We start from the raw sequence: 20,508 nt of genomic DNA, 5'->3' as shown, positions 1-20,508 counted from the left end.
AGCAAACCAGCTAGGGCAGCCCATCCATTTTAGCAGCACTCAAGTCATCTTACTTACAATATGCAAGATGAGTAGAGAGGTACACATATTTTTCTTGAGGATGAAAATGCATGCATTGAGTAATGCAAAGGTATAGTATAGTGTGCTATTTAAAAATCACATGAGCCTTAGAATTGGAAAGCAAATGGTTCTGCCTGAAAGAACACTCTCTTCTCTTCCACTAATCCCTTTTTTTTTGCTTCTTCCCATCCATGGAACAGAGCTTTGAACTTTGAAACTGGAATGCTTTGTTCCAGCATGGAAAGCAGCTTGGCACTTCCCTGTGCTGGAAGCTCCCCAGTTTGGGATGGTAAATACATCTTCTTCCAGATATATTCCCTTTGCTCATCTAGAGCTTCATGCCACTGGTCACCTTTATGAAATCAAATGAAGATATACTTGTTGGCTGGCTGCATGAATCCATACTTTCTTGTCAGATTTGCCCTGGTGCCAGAGCAGCAGGCTTTGAGCTCAGGGAGGATTTCCAGGTAGCAATAGAGCAATGGTCCCATAGGGTAGAGTTCTGGCACAGTTCTCCTTTCAACCAGTGGCAGAGGCTGGTATAATTGTGCAACCTGGTGTAAAGTCCACAGCCAGGGAGGTGGGGTAGGACTTTAAACTGGCTCAGCACTCTGTGGCCTCCTGGCTCCCTTTTTAGCTTCCCTTACCCCCTTTACTGTTGGTCTTCTCTCTCTCTCATATCTCTCACCCCCCCACCCCCCCACCCCCCACCCCCCACCCCCCACCCCCCCCACCCCCCGGGCCTCCTCTCCTCTCCTTCCTCTCCAATCCTGTCCATCCCTGTCAGGGTCCTAACTCAGGGATCCCTAACTCAGGGAACCACCTCTTACTGAATATCTTGGCTTGCCTCCAACTGCTAGCAGCAGGCAGCTCTGGCCCTTGTCTGCAATCTAACTGATTTTTGTCTCCACCAGTTGTTCTTCTAATCCATTTGGAATTGTGTGTAGAATCCAGGCCGTGGGGGTGGGGTGGGGGTGGGGATCCAAAATCAAAAGAAAACCAAAAAATGGAACTTTTCCCTAGTGAGATTGCCCCCACTGGACTAAAATAGAAACGAAAGGAGACTTGGATCCTACTTCCTTGAAAAGTGATATGATGAAAAGACGCCAGGAATAGCAAAGAAAAGATAGCAAAAAGTAGCATCAGCATACGCCATAGCCTAAGGCAAACCATACTACTCCCTAGATATTGGGACATCACTCTGAGTCCTTCATTTTGCACTGAACCAGGATTTATAAAGACTATTTTTGACTTTAATATACCTGCCATCCTGGTCTTGCTCAAGTGGCTCTGAACAGATACCATCTGCAAGACCTCCACAGCCAGCCACACAACACAAAGCTGCAGACTCCCCGACTCCAGTGTTCTTGCTTTCTAAGAGGGGGCCTTGAGAGAGATGGAGAAACATGTAACACAGGAAAGAAAAGAGAAGTTGGATGGAGTAATTACGTTATAAGTTTACACTGTGCACACAAAAATCAAGACATAGGGTACAAGCAATACAATACTGCATGGGCTTTAAGAACACAATAGCCTTCTGTTGGATCAAAGAATATTCTTTAAAACCTTCCTTCTTCAAGGTTTTCTCACTTCTTACTGGATTGTACATGTTTATTTTATATTTCTTTCTTTTTTCTTTTTGTTAATCCTCACCAGAGGATATTTTTTCCATTGCTTTTTAGAGAGAGTGGAAAGGAGGGAGGGAGAGGGGGAGAGAGAAAGAGAGAAATATTGATGTGAGAGAGAAACATTGATGTGAGAGACACACATCAACTGGTTGCCTCCCTCACTTGCCCCAAAGTGGGAGTGGGGAGTGAACTGCAACCTAGGGACGTGCCCTTGATGGGGAATTGAACCTGAGACCCTTCAGTATGCAGGCCAACACTCTAACCACTGAGCCACATGGGCCAGGGCTATATATTTTTTTCCTTAACTGATTTTCACAGAGGTATAGTGTTTATGCATGTGTAAGCAAAAAATATTTATAAAATCTTTTTTTTTTTTTAGTGTATAAAATAGCTGACCTTTGTGACAATTTTCCTAGTTCTTTGATAGTAATTTTTGAGTTCCTGAACTTAGATGACAAATCCTCTCAGTGAGGCTGGCCTAATTCTATGTTCTCTATGGCACCTAGTCACTATGGATGTGCAAGAGCCATTATTACCCAAAGTACCATCATAATGACCAAGCCCTCCTGTGACGTTATTGTTTTCTATCTTCCAGGACATTAATTGCCTTCTAACTTGTTCTAAAATTGGTAGGTAGGACACACTGCCAAGACTAGAGAGAAGAAAGCTGCTGATAATATATTAAAGGGCTGTGTAAAGGACATACTGATACCTCCTTCTCACTGGAGCATCTTTACATTTGCATGTTACTTCATTGGTTATGGGGTATTAGTTCAAGCTTGCCTTGTGTCTTGGATTCCATCTTATCATGGTCAATGTCTGATCTTTCCTTCAGCTGAATGATTCAGACATCTCTGAAGTTATTTTGGCTTTTCCACTTTCTTTTTACAGGCTTTTTATGAGTCATTGAATTGAAGGGGAGGTTATTTCTAAATTGGAAGGTGAAGATGAGAGAAGGGGGAGGAAAGTTCCAGAAAATAACTAGGAAAAGAAAGACACCTTGTTGTTATGTATAGTTACCGGAGGAATAATTTCCATTTAGGTTGGTGATAGAGGTATGTAGAAAATCGACAATTTTTTTTCTGGATGATGTATCATGCAGTTTTAGACTCCTTGTAGCTTGCTCTGTAAAGGTCAGGAAAGTAAATAGAAGGGATATGGGACAAGGAGTTAGCAGAAAGAAGAAAGGGGCAAACACAAAATTTCCAAAGTCTAGATTCTTGATTCTGCACAAGTTTCCAACTATAAAATAATGCTTGTGAGTGGACTACCTCCTTGATCCATTTCTAATCCATTCCTGGGTATATGTGTCATGGCCCATGGGTTTGTGTATGACAGGTGGAGTTGTGAGGAAGGTACATTTAAATCTGATTTAAAATTGAAAGAATAATCAGGACAGGATTTTGTTATTTAGGAGCAGGAAAGGTGGGTGGAAATGGAAAAGAAAAGCAAAAAGCTAATGATGAATATATTTCTGGGAGCACAAGAGTTTATAGCAACACCAGATTTCTCAAAAGTGCCTACTGTGATTTGTACCCAAGTGAATAAAAAAATGCAATCATTTATTCTTCTGCATTGTGCCCATGTGAGAAGAGAACTGCAATTCATTCAATGGTCCTAATTTAGACTGCTAGGAAGAGGAGCGAGTGCTTAGGAAAAAAGGCAAGCTTTTTAAGTATCTGACACACATCTAGTAGGGCTATTTAAGAACTGCTGAACATTAAAATCAAGTTGGGGGGACATGGGGGAGAGGAATTCTCATTTCCAGAGCATCACAGGGTAAAATGTGGCCCATTTAGTCCAAACTTGCTGATGGCTGCCTCGTCACTTCGCAGTAGCCAGTGAGGGGTGAGTCTGGAGGCTGGAGAACTCTCAAAGCGGCACTTCAGTTTATTAACGACGTTTGTAATTGCAACCGAAGCGGACTGATTTCTGCTAAATAAACGGTTGTGCTTCGCCTTTTAACATGGAGACTTCCGGGAAGAACTTCAAGGAAACTGGGCACATTGGGAACTCAAGAAAGAATGAGAAATGCATTTGTACAGTGCTTTTCTCCCAAGGAATGGGAAGCACTTCTTAAACACAACCTCTGATGTTGGTGTTTTGTAAGTACTACCCTATGAATAAATGAGCAGTGACCAGATGTAGAAAGGGATGAGTTTACAGAGTAAACCTTACAACAAAAGAGTTAACCCTTCCCGGGTAACCTCAGGCGTGAGCTTCTGCCCTTTCCTGGCTTTCTACTGCGCAACCAAACTGTGCTTGCACCAACCCAGGCGGTCACCTCGCTTGCCAGTTGATTTAACAGACACTTTAGACAGCCTATCATAACTTGGAACTGTCCAACCATCAGCCAATCATAACTGAAGCTTGGTCTAGAAAGCTCCCAGGTCCGGGCAGGAGCTAACACCGAGTCCAGGAAAAGGGGCGGTAAGGAAGCTATGACGGACAGGTAAACCAAGCCAATTAGAGCAGAGAGCCGCTGCCTCACTATCCAATGGAGAGGTAGGAAGTATAAAACGGGGTGGGCCTGTTGTCATGGGGGAGGTGGTGGCGCTTGGTGGCTACTGGCGGCCGAGGTAGAGGCAGTGGCGCTGGAGTTGGTCGGGGGCAGCGGCAGGTGAGTGCCGGTACCGCGGGTCTGAAGTCTGGGGGCCGTCGCGGGGCGGAAACTGGAGCTCGGCGTTCCGGAGGCGGAGGCCAGAGGAAGGGGCCCTGGACTGCGGGCCGGGTCGGGCCGGGACCAGGGCGGAGGCGGGGGCGGCGGCGAGTTCGCCCTGACTGGGCTGGTGGGAGAATGGCCCGGCTGCCGGCGGCGGAGTTCGCGGACGCCAGGTAGGCTGGGGCCAGACCCAGGCACGTCAGACCGGGAGGTCCCTTGGGACGTAGTGCTGCTCGGGTCTGGGACACTGACCGCGGCCGGTGTGGGGGGTAGGTCCCTGGGGAGACGGGAGCGGCCGGGGTCCCCGACAGGGTGGTGACCGGTAATGACCTGGTCTGAGGACGGGGTGACTCGGGAATACCCACGACAGCTTGGGTTCGAGGGAGAAGGGGAACCCGGGAAGCCCGGGAGCGGCCGAGCGGAGAGCTGGGGGGTCGGGAAACTGGGAGGGGCCCGGGTTCGAGGGAGATGGGAGACCGAGGGTGGCTGGGGTCCGTGGTGACAGGGAGCGACCTGAGCCCTAGCGAGGGCGTCGAGGAATGGCAGGGAGGGGGTGGGGACCCTCCTGAGAAAGGTGGCTGTCGGAGGGGAGGAGGGCTCCTGGGGAGTTAGGGAGCTGCGGGTCTGAGGAGGGTCGGACTCCTGGAGACCTAGAACAGTTTGAGGAGGGACCGGAGCGCCCTGCTCCCCACCGCTGGTCTGGGATGGGAGACCCAAGGCTGCACTAGGAACTCCTGAGTCTGAGGATCCCCGGCACACCAGGAAAAAACCCTCGAGGAGTAGCTCGGGCTTGGAACTGGGGTGAGGGGTCTAGCTGGGGAGTGGAAGTTCTTTCAGTTAGAGAGGAGTCTAGCAAAACGACACGCAGGTGGGCGGGGAGAAATAATTTCCTTGTAGGAAGGGAGTAGAAGATAGGGCGGAGTAGGAGCGAGCGACAGAGTTGCTCAGGAAGAGAGCAGTGGTCTTGTGGAAACTGGCCAGGACAGTAGATACGAGGAATTTACAGTGAGGCCATTAATTAGCTCTAAGAACTTCAGAAATAGAAGAAACTTCAGCTTCATAATACGAAGGTGCCATCGAGGACCAGAGAAAAGGTCCTAAAAGCAAGGGTAAGTGACTTGCGTTCCAGTGTTTTAGAAATTTGTTTTAGGATGACAGCAATATTAGAAAATAAGGACATTGACAGGAATTTGAAAGGGAAAAGGGAAGGGGTATAACGGAGTAACACTGGGGACTTGATCAGAGAGAGAGGAGAGTCATGAAAAAGATAGGCATACCCTTGCCAAATTAGAAATGAGTTGAATTCTAGTTCCACCACTTAGCTTGGACAACTTAACCTCTCTGTGCAAAAGTTTTCTTATCTGTATAACAGGGATAATAATAATTCCTACTTCATAGGGTTGTTTTTTTCACATGAGTTAATATTTGTAGAACTTTTAGAATAGTGACTGGTACAGAGTATGCACTGTGTACCAGGTTGTTAAATAGAGGCTGAAGAAAGCCCTGAGTTCTTTAATGAGCTGGTTCTCAAACTAGCTTAAACCAGAATCACCTGGAGGGCTTGGTAAACTACAGACTGCTGGCCCCATGATGTTTCTGATTCCGTAAGTCTGGGTTGGTTCTGAGAATTTACATTTACTTCAGGTGATGCTCATGTTGGTCCACTTTAAGAACCACTGCTTTAAATGAAAACAGTAATAATGTGGCAACCTTAAAATACCTGTCTATCCTGCTTAGGGACAGAAGCATATTGCAAAAAAGATATTATTATAAAGGGGTACTCTATTTTAAGTCTTTTTTCAAACTGTGGATCATGATTTACTAGTAATTTATCAAATCAGTTTTTAGGTGGGTTACCACCAGCATTGAAAATAAAATGAGCCTTGGCTGGTGTGCCTCATTTGGTTGGGCATCATCCCCTGCACCAGGAGGTTGCGGGTTCGAGTCTCAGTCAGGGCACATGCCCAGGTTACCTGCTTGATCTCCTGTAGGGGGTGTGTAGGAGGCAGCAGATGGATGTTTTGCTCTCACATCGATGTTTCTCTTCCTTCCTCTCTAAAGAAAAGAAAAAAGAAAATGAAATAGATGAACAGAATTGACTAGTACTGCGCTTGGTAAGGAAAAGTATTGTTCTGGGAAATTTTTCTCATACATTTGTGTACTAGGTCACAATGTAAAATGTATTTCTGACAGTCAAAAGACTGAAAAACTGTTTTGAGCCATGCAGTACAGCAAAAGCAGCCCTTCAGTAGGGGTATCTGGGACTGGGTTTATTATTTATTTCTTTGTTTTTCTTCTTTTTGTGCTAATTCTTAGGTTGTGATTCTATTAAATTTCTTCAGTTTCTGATTTGGTTCCTCCTGTGTTTGCCTTATCATATATCGTGTTGTACCTCTTTTTAGATATTGAGAATCTTTGGCACGAGGACTTAAGGGAATTTGAGGCAGAGAAATGAAATTGAGTGGTGTTTTTCAGATGTGGTATACTTTGTTTCACTTGTGCCCCCTTGTCTACCCTTTCTTTTTTACCACTCTACTGTAAAGCATTGTTTGTAAAAAAAAAAACAACCTAAGTATACATAGACATATTGACTAAATGATTAACACTGAAATGGACTAGTTTGAGAACAGTACATGTATAGAAAATAAGCAAAAACCAAGTAAGAGACATTTCAAAAGATAAAAGCGAAAGAGTGTGCTTTTTTTAGGATAAAAGTATCTTAAAACTTTTCATGGCCTTACACTAATACAAAACATAATAGAAAAGCATTTTTAAGGGAACCAGATCTACTTCATTTGTGTATTTTAGATTTCTAGATTTTTGGAGAGAGAAGAAATAGTGATACTACTGGACAGTAAAATGCACTGGGGTAGAGGCTTAACAACAAAGTAAATAGTTTATTAAGTAGGAACTTTTGTTCTGATGGTTTTCTCCCTTGAGAATGAACTGGATATAGCATATGCTGTAAATGTAACTTGTTCGAGGGACCTAAATGTAATCCACAATACTTAAAGATATATTGACAATATAGTTGTACATTTTGTGCTGTTTTTAGTTAGACTGTTCTATAAAAAAAAACTAGGTGGTTTATTATTTAGAAAGAGTTGATTTAGATCTGTTTTTATGGGTATAAGAACAGAGAAAGCAGCATTGAAAACAAAGAGATTCTTGCAGCTCTCTTTAAAATCTTTAATCTAGTGGATTTATGTAACCCCTTCATTAATGTTTTGTGAAATTATGAAGAAACTATTGATGTAGCTTTGCATTAGAATGTTTAGATAATTTTTCTCTCTCAAAAATTATTTTAGTTTTTCAGATTTTTATGTTTTGTTAAAATTTTTATTTTTGTTTGGAAACATAATCCTTGCACGTTTGAGTTGAAAAACATAAGCAGTCTTTTCCCAAAACAAATTTACTAATTTTGAAGGACAAAGTTTGCAAGGATGAAAGCTTTTGAATTCCTTGCATTAATTAAATGTAGTATCCCTACCACCAAAATGGTTATTCTTTAAATCATTATACAGTTAGTAGGTACATTTGTATAGATCATTCAGTTATTTACTCGCTGAGGGAAGAATGCAAAATCTTAATAAGTGTGGGGAAAATATAAAAGTTCATCCTTCATAATTTTGAACATTGACTTGTTTGTTTACTTACTTGCTGCTTTTTAAATTTTTCTTTATTGATGTTTAGAGGGAGAGAGAGACAGACATCGATTTGTTCCACTTATTTTTCTTATGGGCTATATATATATATATATATATATTCTTTAAAACTCTTTAAAAAAATTTTTTTTTTTTTTTTAAGAGAGAGAGGAAGAGAGAGGGATAGAGAGAGAGAAACATCAATGAGAGAGAAACATTGATTGGCTGCCTCCTGCACACACCCCCAATCAGGGATTGAGCTCGCTACACAGGCATGTGCCCTGACTGGGAATCGAACTAGGGACCTCTTGGTTCATGGGTTGATGTTCAACCACTGAGCCAAGCCGGCCAGGCTGTTCCACTTATTTATGTATTAATTGGTTGCTTTTTTGTATGTGCTGACTGGGGATTGAACTTGAAACCTTGTTATATCCGGACAACGTGCTACCTGGCCAGAGCTACTTACTTTTCTTTTTTCTTAAATATTTTTATTGATTTTTAGGGAGGGAGAGAGAGAGAGGGAGAGAGAGAGGGAGAGAGAGAGGGGGAGGGAGGGAGGGAGAGAAATATTAATGTGAGAGCATAACATTGATCGGCTGCCTCCTGCTCGCCCCCTACTGGGGATCAAGCCCCAAACCTGGTCATGTGCCCTGACCGGGAATCAAACTGGCAACCTTCTGGTGCATGGGACAAGGCCCAACCAACTTAGCCACACCGGCCAGGGCTACTTACTTGCTTCTTAGTAAACGGACTTTAGTCAATTGACTTCTTATTCATCCATAATTTAATCATACTTATCTGTGAATAACTCTGATTTCTCAATTTTACAGTGAGATTTCTTAATCTATAGTGGTTTTTAAATCCCAAAGAAACTGTGTGCTCCTGACTGTACAATTTAGTGAGACTCAATTTTACATATCAAAGATTATTCATGTAAATGATTTTAAAAAGTAGAATTCAATTAACACTAATTAATTAAGTTTATTTTCTATTTCAGTAAAGTTTTATCTTTTATAAATAGCTTCTAATCTGCTTTCTCTGCTTCTTGCCTTCCAACTTCCTATACAGTAAATCCTAATGGAAATGCTGGTGCCTGAAAATCTAGTTCTTTCAAAGTACAAAACCCCTATATTTTTGGATTTTAGTTTGTTGGGAGAATTTCTTTTTTTAGAAAAGGTCTCTTGGTGAACTTACCACCTTAAAGAAAAGTCTTACTTATAATAGAGTACTTGAAAAGCTACATTTTATTTGGACTTGGCAAAACACATCTGTTGGGTTTAATAGATTTTGATTTCTACAGAATAGATTTTGAATTCTGCTGATTTCTGAATTCTGATATATTTCCTTGATAGGGCTAGGGAGAAAGGAAACAGTTTTACTCTTTAAATATATTTAAAATTTTTGCTATGTTATTTTTAAAAATCTTGACATGATAAATCCTTTTTTTGCAAAGAATTCTGTTTCAGTAATATATTGGAAATTTCATTCTTTAAGGTAGAAATACTCTATAAGGCTTTAGGGTGTTTGTTCAGATGTGAGACACATACTGATACATAATATGTCATTTTGATATTGCCATATATTTTTGAGAATATAAAATATGCACTTGGAAATCTTGGGGCAAAAGGAGGGTTGAAACTAAGGGAAAATGAGGAGAGCACTGACGTGTATTCGAGGAGGAGTCTGGAGCATCTGCAGGAAGTATGTCTAGAGAAGTGCGCTGTTCTTGGCAGTTTTCCTGGAGTGACATATGTAAAGGAGGATGATCCTATTTGCAGCATTCTCCCATGGACATATTTTTCCTTCTGTGCAGTTTCCACTGCTTGCTTGAACTCATCCTTTGTTTTCTTCCACTAAGGAAAGTATGTCAGAATGCAAGTGAATAGACTGAGAATTGCTGGTCCTAGAGGATAGGAGCCTGGGTAAGACAATGTGGATTTAGAAGAAGGCTGGACACTTGTCTCTCCTCCTGCAGCTCTTGGGAATAGGTCCCCAGCAATCATAACTAGACCAAGTCTTCTCACTGGTCCTTCCAGTGGAGTTTGGGATTAAGCAGTAGGAAGAGACCCCCTAGTCATCTTAAGTGGATTAACCAAGGAGCTGCTATATTAATAATGTTCAGTGACCCTCTTCTCTCCCCACCAAAACTCTGTTTCTCCCCCCTTGTTTGCTGATACCTTATATTCTTTTAATCAGGGTCGAAGTCTTGAGTTTTCTCATCAGATAGCAAAATCTTAATTGTGGTAACTTGTTTATAGTAGTAAGGTATATGTAGTTAATTAGGAAAATGATTATTTGATCAGATTTTTTTCCAGTTAGAGAGGAAGAGGGATTGAAAACTCCCAAGTAAAAGCAAAGTAAGGGAAGCTAGGAACACAGAAAAAAGCAAAATTCATAACTTTATTTAAGATGGGCTTTGGCTACCTTTGACCTTAGAAAAGTAAAAGTTAGTGATGCTTTTGTCCTAACCTATGCAAAAGTATACCTCAGGTACCTTTCAATTGTGTCATGGGATGCTCCTTTGCATAATTTATGAAGGTTTATTTAATTACTTTTAATATAACCAACTTTGTTATAAGGAATTTTACCTGTCAGTAGTCTTTAATCTAAATTAACTTTTTTTCAACCTGGAATCTCACAGAACCATAGAATAGCCTGACGATGACAAAAGTATATTTATAACTACCATATTATGAAATTGAAAAAGGCATAATTTGTGTTCTGAGGAAGCATGATAGAACGGACAAAGTCCAGATTTTATAGTTGTATGACCATATCTTTGAATCCTGGCTCTATTATTTACTAATTGGGCAGTTTGTTTAACCTCTCTCAGTCTCAGTTTTGTCATCTGTAAAGTGGAGCTTATATTATTCTCCTTACTAGGCTGTAAAAATGAAATGAAAAGCATTTTGTATAGTGCCTTGCCCACAGTGGGTACTCAACATTTTGCAAGGTTAATTAATAATTATAACGCTATTAGGCCTATTATAGACTTCTCTTTCTAGGAGGGGCTATTATTCCAGATATTATGATTAGTGCCAGTTAAGAAAACTAGAGTTGACTTTAAAACTTTACATATATTTTAAGCATTTACATCAATTTGTTGTTCCACTTATTTATGCATTCATTGGTTGCTTCTTATATGTGCCCTGATTGGAATTGAACCCACAACCTTGGACTATTGGGATGATGCTTTAACCAACCGAGCTACCTGGCCAGGGCCCTATATTTTAAGCATTTATTATTTTGTTTTTGTGGTTGGTTTAGTTTGGTGGATTAGACTAAAACATGGGGCAAACGAGGCTACTATTTTATTTTGTTGTCACTGGCTGTGTCTCTAGCATTACCTGATACTCTTCCAAATACGTATGAGTTTTTGTTAACAGTGGAAACATTAACCCTGCTGATTGGGTGGTGTTTTATGACATCAATTAAATGAACTTTGATTGCCTGAGTTCAAATCCAGCTCTACTTCCTTAGGCAAGTTAACTCTTTTAACCTCAGTTTCTCATCTGTAAAATAAATTGCTTTCAGGAGTAGATGAGATAATTCATGTAAAGAGTTTAACACAGTGCTTAGCTCATAGTAAATGCTTAGTAAATGTTAGCCACTATTGTAAGGATCCAGGATTGCAGATAGGAGGCGAAAGCTTTTTCTGTGTTTTTTTGCATGGCCTGTAAAAGATTCTTGTATGTAAAGTTGAACTGTGAAACTTAAACTTCATTTAAACATTAAAAACAATCTTAAATTCTTCTTGACTCAGTCTTATCTTTAGTCCAGTCTGTGGAAAAACTTGAATATTTTAATTCAGCTCTATTTATACCTGTAAGTCACAGTAAATTATTAATTATTTATACCTAGATTAGCAGTGTTATAGTTAATCCCTAAATTTTTTGGGATTATGAAGTGTAGCTATGGAACCGATTAGATAAATTTTCATTAGACCTGAGTTCTGTTTTATTTAAGGTGTTATTTAAGTATTCAATCTCCTTGACATTGAATTTCCTTATCAGCAGTTTTCAATCTGTTACCTGCAACTCTTTTGGGTTGAGGGTGGATGTTTCTGTTGTTAGTAGAGGGTTCTTAAATCCATTTGCTCATCAAATGTTATCTGTAGACAAAATTAATATATTCTAAGTATGCATATATATACACATATATTTAGAAGTTTTGTATGTAGGTATATACATACATATGAAGGATATATACTCATGTTCTTGTATATATATGTCTCATACCTATCTATATCTATGTTGAGATGAATTTAAAAAATTTTTATTTTAAAGGCTAGAGTGAATTCATAGCTTTGGTGATTTTGACTATTTGCTACATCAATGGATGCTGAAAAATCAGCTATTACCATGTAGGGATCAGTTACTATTTTGACTTTTAAAAGGTTTGTCATACTTAAAAAGTATGCTCTCATCATACTTTTTCTACCTTTTTCTTATCCAAATGTGCCATTTCAGAAATACTAGTATACTTCTGTTCTCCCAGCATGACATGCATTCTTTTATTCAAAACAGCTTTATTCAGATATAATTGGCATACAATGAAATTGCACATATTTAAAGTATACAGTTTGATGAGTTTTTACCTATTTATACAAAACAGCCAGAATAAGGAACATACTATTCTAAAAGTTTCATTGTGCCCCTTTGTAATCCATAACTTACCACCCGCAAAGATAACCACTAACCTGCTGCTGTTGTAGATTAGCTTGCATTTTCTAGAGTTTTATGTAAAAAAGAGAATTGTATGGTGTATACACATTTTTTGAGAGGGAGGTCTGGATTCTTTTACTCAGCCTAATTAATTGGAGATTTATCTATGTTATTTTGTGTATCAGTAATTTATTCCTTTTGATTGCTGAGTCGTATTCCAGTATATGGATATATCACAATTATTAAAATCTATTCTGTTGATAGTCATAGGATTGTTTCTGGTTTTTGACTATTCAAATAAAGCTGCTGTGATCATTCATGTAGAAGTTTTCATATGGACACGTGTTTTCATTTCTCTTGGGTATGTACCTAGTAGTGGAATTGCTGGATCACATGGTAACTCAGTTTTTCAAAGCATCTATACCATTTCATATTCCCACCAGCAGTGGGAATGGGAATTCCAATTTTTCTACATCCTCACCACCGCTTGTTATTACCTGTTTTTTGTTACAGCCATTAGAGTTAGGATGTGATGTGATAAATCATCACGTGTGTGTTTTTGTAATTGATTTTAGAGAGAAAGAGGAAAGGTGGGGGGAGGGAGGAAGAAATATTGATTTGTTGTTCCACTTATTTATGCATTCATTTGTTGATGGGCGATCAACCTGCAACCTTGGCTTATCAAAGGACACTCTAACCAACTGAGTTAACCAAGGCAGGTCTCATTGTGGTTTTGTTTGCATTTCCCTGTAGGCTAATGGTGTTGAGAATTTTTTTATGGGTTTATTGGCCATTTGTATGTATTTTTTGGAGAAATGTTTATTCAGATCCCTTGCCCATTTTAAAAATAGGGATTTTTGTCTTCTATTATTGAGTTGTGAGTTACAAAAAAATCTTTCTGTATTCTGCATACAAATTCCTTATCAGATAAACAATTTGCACGTATTTTTTTCCAATATGTGGGCTGTGTATTCACTTTCTTCATGGTGTCTTTTGAAGCACAAAAGGTTTTCATTTTGATGAAGTCTAACTTTTTTATGCTTGTGCTTTTGGTATTATATCTAAGAAACTGTCTTTTAATCCAAGGTCATGAATATTTATGCTTATATTTTCTTCTAGCAATTCTGTAGTTTTAGTTCTTACATTTAGGTTTATAATCCACTTTGAGTTAATTTTTGTGCATGGTATGGAGAAAAGGGACCCAACTTAATTCTTTTGCATATGGATATCTAAGTGTCCCAGCACCATATGTTGAGACCATTATTTGTTGTTTATTCACTTGTTACAAAAGTTTAATAAACTTTTCTGCTTTGTTACTAATTCTTCCAAGTAGTAGCTTGTTGGCCTTGTGGTCTTGAGTGGCAGTTGGGGTCATGGTGCTGAAGGAAGCATTTTAGACTAAATGAACACACTAATTTAAATATCCAGTTGTATAATCTTATTCTTATGTTATACTTGAACATTTAATGAATTTCAGCTGCTATTTTTTCTGCATACTGGGCAACCTTCTGTCCATAGTTCTATAGTGGCTTCAATGCTGGATCATTTAATGGAAATCAGGGTCAGATTTTTAAACATGTGACTTAAAGGAAGAAAAGTTTCCATTACACCCCTTCTTTTTCCCCCTCTCTTTTCTTCACTGTCTCCCCCCCTTTATAAGCTGCCTATTCTGTTACCCTTTTATCTTAAGACTCTTTTTTTTGATCATATCATGTAGTCTTTTTCTAAAGGAAGATCAAGTACTAAGGCTTTACTTTTTAATTGGAAATTTATTATTTTTTAAAATGTATTTTTGTTGATTTTAGAGAGAGGAAGAAAGAGAGAGAAACATCAATGATGAGAGTCATTGATTGCCTGTCTCCTGCATGCCCCCTGCTGGAGATCAAGTCTGCAACCCGGGCATGTGCCCTGACCAGGAATTGAACCGCGATCTCCTGGATCATAGGTCCATGCTCTATTGCTGAGCCATGCCTGCCAGGCTGGAAATTTATTTTTTAAATTGGAAATTCAGTTTTTAAACTGGAAATTCAAGGAAATGTTCTATATGAAAACATTACGGAGAAAAATTACAAGGATTTGTATTAACTTTGGTAAATTTATAATCCAGAATTAATACCGTTAATATCAAAGTGGTTTCATGTAATCCTAGTTGAAGGTTAGAAATACCATGATACTTGCATTTATAAAATTATAAAAATAGTTATTTTACAGCTTGTGAGATTTACGTAGCATTTTGAAAGAAACTTATTCTGTGTTTATAGAACATTTAACTCTAATTTATGCTATTAATTTTTCATATGTTTTACTAGGCATTAATTACTCTCTTTTGGAGATCTTAAGAGCAAAGGGAAAATAAGTATCTTTCACAGACTATTTGAATTTTATATGTGTCATCTCTATTTGTAAAGTTCTGCTTCTTTAGAATATGAGGCTAGTGGTTTGCTAAATAAGAACTAACTTCCTGGGAAATCAGGTTGCTGGCCTGACTTCTTGCTGTGCCTTTTCCTTCTTTGTTTCTTTGTAAAGGAGCTGAGCACAGTCCTGTGAAAAATCACTAAATCATCTCAATATTTTCTCTAGCTCAGATTAAACACCATTGGTATATATTTTCATTGTACTGAATTCTGTAACTTGCTTTTTATAGATTTGTTAACGTACCCTGAAGGACTTTGACTTCATTTGATAAATTGCCTATTCATCTGTATCTGAAGTAATACTTAATGGTGTGTTCCTTTAATGAATGTTCTTATTATTTTTTTTCTTTTTCCCCCCTTTCAGTAGACCTAGTGAGTGCGGGGTATCACTTGTTTTCTTACAATGAAGCCCAGACACTTGTGAGATATAATTATAGTTTTCATGATGTTGGCCCCTAATTACTTTATAAAAAATTACATCAACAGTCATGTCTCCATTTTTTCCTCATCCATATTTTTACTATATATATAATTTTAGAACCTGCTTTACTTGTGTATTTATGTATTTATTTCCTTGCCTGAGGATATGTTTTTAGTTATTTTAGAGAGAGAGGAAGGGAGAGGGAGAGGGAGAAAGGGAAACATTGATGGGTTGCTTGCTGTACACGCCCAGACTGGGGATGGAACAACTTGGGATTGAACCTGAGATCTTTCAGTGTGTGATGACACTCCAACTGCCTGAGCCTCACCGGCCAGGGCAAGCTTGCTTTTTTAAAACATACATTCTAATATCATCACAATTATTTGAAAACAGTTTAAAACAGCTGAAGAACATTCCATTAATGATATCATTTATGCAAACAACTTCATAGTATTCACGTTTAGATGAATAAATTCCCAGTTATTATAAACAAAACTTCAGCAAATATTGCTAAACACAAATCTTTGTCCACATTTCTATGTTCTTAAGATAGATTCCTGTAAGTGGAATGATCAAGTTAAGGTATGCATTTCTTATGGCTCTCAAGAGAGCAAAACGTTGCACAATTGCTTTCTAAGAAGGTTATACCAGTTTACATTCTCATTAACAAGGTATGAGGCTGAGATACATATCTTTACCAGCAGTGTTACTGAAAAATATTTGCTGCCCTGGTCGGTGTGTCTTAGTGGTTAGAGCATTGGCCCACACAAGGAAGTGTTGTGATTCAATTCCTGGTCCAGGGCACATACCTGTGTTTCAGGTACGATCCCCACCTGAGTTGAGGCTTGTGCAGGAGGCAACCTATCAATGTGTCTCTCTCACATGGATGTTTCTCCCTCTCTCTTTCTCCTCTTTCTCTCTCTCTTCCCCCTCCTTCCTTGTCTTCCATTCTCTCTCTCAAAAAAAAAAAAGGAAAAATATCCTTGGGTAAGGATTGACAATAAAAAAATATTTGGTAACTTGATAGGGAGAAAATAGTAACTGATTTCTGAAATTTGTATTTATTTATCATAGTAAATATGATCGTTAACCTTTATTTCCTTTTAGTGAAGTTATGTTCCTTTGTCTTTTTTTTTTTGAGTGGATGTTAATTTTTACATGGAACCTAGGGATGGATAATATTAAAAGCTGCGACTTAAGTTACATAAATGATCAGCAAAAACTTGTTTCATGTCCCTTTCTTTTTTTAAAAAAAAAAAATGTCTTTATTGATTTCAGAGAGAGGAAGGGGGAGAGAGAGAAACATCAGTGATGAGAGTCATTGATCGGCTGTCTCCTGCATGCCCCTGACTGGGATCGAACACGCAACCTGGGCATGTGCCCTGACCAGGGATCGACCCTCCATCTCCTGCATCCTGGGTCGATGCTCAACCGCTGAGCAATGCCTGGCCGGGCTTATGTTCCTTTCAATTTAGTTTTGCCTTCCTTCCCTTTCTAATTTTGTCTGTTCTTGAATTTTATATAGTACTAAAGTAGAACAATTAAGACAATATAATAAAAATTATGTGAATGTGGTCTGTCTCTCAAAATATCTTATTGTACTGTATTCACCTTTCTTGTGTTGATATGAGATGATAAAAATGCCTACATGAGATGAAGTGAGGTGAATGATGAAGTCATTGTGATGGAGTCTTAGGCAACTATTGACCTGACTATACATTATGTTGACCTTAAAAGTAAAACAGTTCAGCCCGGCCAGCATGGCTCAGCGGTTGAGCATCGACCTATGATCCATATCGCTGTTCAGTTCATGCCTGGATTGTGGGCTTGATCCCCAGTGGGAGGCATGCAGGAGGCACTAATCAATGACGCTCTCATCATTGATGTTTCTCTCTCTCCTCTCCCTTCTCTCTCTGAAATGAATAAAAATATATTTTTTTAAAAAAGTAAAACAGTTCATTATTTTACAAGCAAAGATGGGCCTATTTGGGCACAGTAAAGAATTGCAATTCAGGACAAGCAAACTATAGTAAAAGCCATAGGCAAGTCCAACAAACAAAGGAGAGGACCATTTTTTGAGAAAAAGGAGGAAATTGGTTTTTTTTCCTGAATGAAAACTTCATTGGATAAAACAGGAATTCATGGTGATGGTGGTTTCTCATTGGTTGAGTTGTTATGGCAGTCAATTTCTTGTGGGAAATGCAATGTACATTTTTCCTGTTGGGGCCTGTAACTGGTGATTCTTTCCTGTTGGGGTCTGTAATTGACAATTCTTCCTGTAATGGACCTTTAGTGGAACTGTATGAGAGCTCCCCCTTCTGGCCCCCTGACTCCAGAGTCAGGAGGTTTCCCAGTAGTAGACTTCCACTAAAGTCTACTGAGATTCCTATTCATTACTTTAGTAGTAGTGAGGTTTCACATTATTAATTTTCACAATAAGAAGGCTCATCACCTCCTCTGGATGATCCTGGAGCATGGAGCCATGATGATGTCAATGATTGGATGTTAGGAGCAGATGATGTCAGTGGTTGGGGAAAATGTAATATTTTCAGACTGTGGTTGACCATGGGTAACTAAAACCATGGATAAGGAAGGGGGGTCTACTGTGTCCTTTTTATTATTATTATTATTTTTGAATTTTTACAAGTTTATTTGAGCCAAAACTGATGACACTGCTGGGAAGCAAGATCTTAAATGCTCCCTACTGTACCCTTTTTTATCGGACGTCTTTTGCTTAACATTTTTTAGATTCATTTTGTTTTATGTGTTTATTTTTTATTAAAGAAAACTTAATCAATGGAAAATTACAGGAATAGTATGCTCTTCTAAATATAGTGCCATTAAAGTAATCTCTGAACCATGGTTTAAGTATTCAGTTTACCTCAAATCCAAGTTGTATCTCCCTAAGACACGGTTTTCATCACAGTAGCCATTGTAAGCCAATGTGGGTAATTTCTGGAGAAAACACTTATGCACCAAGAATGCATAAGAAAAAATGCAAATACATTTAAGATTTTATATAGGAGTATCACTTAAAACTCTGGAATTTGTGTCTTAAAAGCACCAATTAAAACATTCCTCAAAAGTTTATATTGTGGCAAGAATACTCAAGTGAGTTACTAAACAAAAAAGGTTATTTTTGGGATAAAAATTACCTTCAACTAAGAATTTTTAAAAATGCATTTAAAGAGGAGACAGAATTTGAATAAAATAAAAAGACATTTTCATTGCATAATAAATTCAAATCATTATTGTAAAAACAGATAATATCCTAGGTGGCAGAGTATTCCATTTTATGGATATATCAGACTTTGTTTTTCAATTTTGTTGATAGACATTTGCATTATTTTCAGGTTTTACCTGTTATGAATAAGGCTGCTATGAACATTTTTGTACAAGTCTTTTTGTGAACATATTTCATTTCTCTTGGTTGAATACCTAGGAGTGAAATTATTGGGTCTCAGTATGTTTAACTTTTTAAGAAATTGCCCCATGGTTCTCCATTAGCAATGTTCTCCACTTGCTCCGTACCCTACTTTCTTGGGTTGTTAGCCTCTGATTTTTAGCCATTCTAGTGGGTATAAAGTGATATCTTAGAATGATTTTAATTTACATTTTCCAGATGACTAAAGATGTTGAGCACTTATTCTTTGTTGTTGTTGTTAAAATCCTTTACAAAGACAAAGTTGCAGATTAACAGTAAATATCTTAAAAGATTCAGTGTGTTTTAATTACTATAAATGGACCTCAACTTATCTGATTTGTAAGATCAGATATTAATTTGCAATTAAAAGTAAAATGAAAAACATTTGTTTCAAGCATAAGATTTTTTAGAAGTTCCATATCAGTGATAATTCATATAGATTTCTTGGAGTTAAGTAAACATTTATTGTTGATTAATGTTTATAAGAACTTTGTTTGACTGATAAGTAAATAGTTCAAAAGGAAGACTCTAGGCTGTGTTTTGTAGAGCTATTTTTTGAGTTTGGTATATTGAATCATTGATTCAGGGACATTAAAATTGCATGATCTGGCTAGTAAACTATTCTGTGTTTGAGCCACACGTGAGAATTGATAGTCTGGTAAGGGTATCAGGTAGTAATAATAGTAGCAGCAGCTAACACTATATTCAGTCATGTTCTAAGCAATTTAAATGCACTAATTTAATCAACCATTGGGGGTAAGTACTATTATTGTTTTTATTTTCCAGTTGAGGAATCTGAGATACAGAAGTTAAGCAGTTTGCCCAAAATCATAGAGCAAGTGGTAGACTGGGATTCAAACCTACATAGTGTGGCTTCAGGTCTCATACTTTTACTCCTCAGTGCTAAAGTGATTAAATTAAATGCAGTCAATTTTGCATTCTTTATAGAGCATGCCATTGTGTGGTAGTGGCAGCCAAAGTTTAAGTTGGGATTTCTAAGTTTGCAAATAGGCTGTCTACCAGTTTCTCTTCCTTTACTATCAGTATTCCTGTAATGTATTCCAAGGGTTGATTTATAGAAGAAAGGTTTTATCTGAATTAACAGATGGTGGATAACCTTAGTAACCTGATATTGAATGCTTTCCTAGAGAAGATGTCATTTCTCTCTTTACCTTAGTTGAATGTTGGAATTGGAGCAGTTACTTTCAGACAGTCAACAGTGTTTGTTTAACTGGTCTTTGTGAAAATCTCTAAATGTAAATGTTTAATAATGTTTAACATCCCCTGGAAACAAATTGAGTGAGATTTGAGGTTGATGGAATTTGTGCCTGAAAAATGTTGGGCCTAATAACAGCACTGCCTAAATACTTGATATTCATAGATATTTATGATGTGTTGACATAGAAACAGTTCTTAAAATTCTTTTCTTTCTTTCAGAATCCCCTGCATACAGAAACCATGAAACTCATCTTTGTCGTTAGTTTGGGTTTAGATAAAATTAATCTTTTTTTAAAAAATTTATCTTTTAATAAGGGTTTACCCCTGCAACATTGATCATATCTAGCTCCTTAAAAAAAAAAAAAATATATAT

At 38.2% G+C, this 20,508-nt stretch overlaps 1 protein-coding gene across 33 annotated transcripts in view; it reads left to right on the top strand.

Moving 5' to 3' along the window:
- Positions 1-4,209: 4,209 nt before the first annotated feature.
- Positions 4,210-20,508, top strand: part of NUMB (NUMB endocytic adaptor protein) — a 129,027-nt gene continuing 112,728 nt past the window's right edge. For 13 of the 33 annotated variants that reach the window (XM_081133394.1, XM_081133412.1, XM_081133397.1 and 10 more), the window contains exons 1-2: positions 4,224-4,308; positions 6,412-6,464. The gene's annotated coding sequence lies outside the window, so the exon portion shown is untranslated. Of the gene's footprint in view, positions 4,309-6,411; positions 6,465-20,508 lie in introns of all 33 variants that reach the window. The other 20 variants (XM_081133415.1, XM_081133398.1, XM_081133396.1 and 17 more) reach the window with 3 other exon arrangements.

This window comes from Miniopterus schreibersii, assembly GCF_964146895.1.
Source record: "Miniopterus schreibersii genome assembly, chromosome: 1".
NCBI lineage: Eukaryota > Metazoa > Chordata > Mammalia > Chiroptera > Miniopteridae > Miniopterus > Miniopterus schreibersii.
This window is presented reverse-complemented; position numbering and strand designations above follow the sequence as displayed.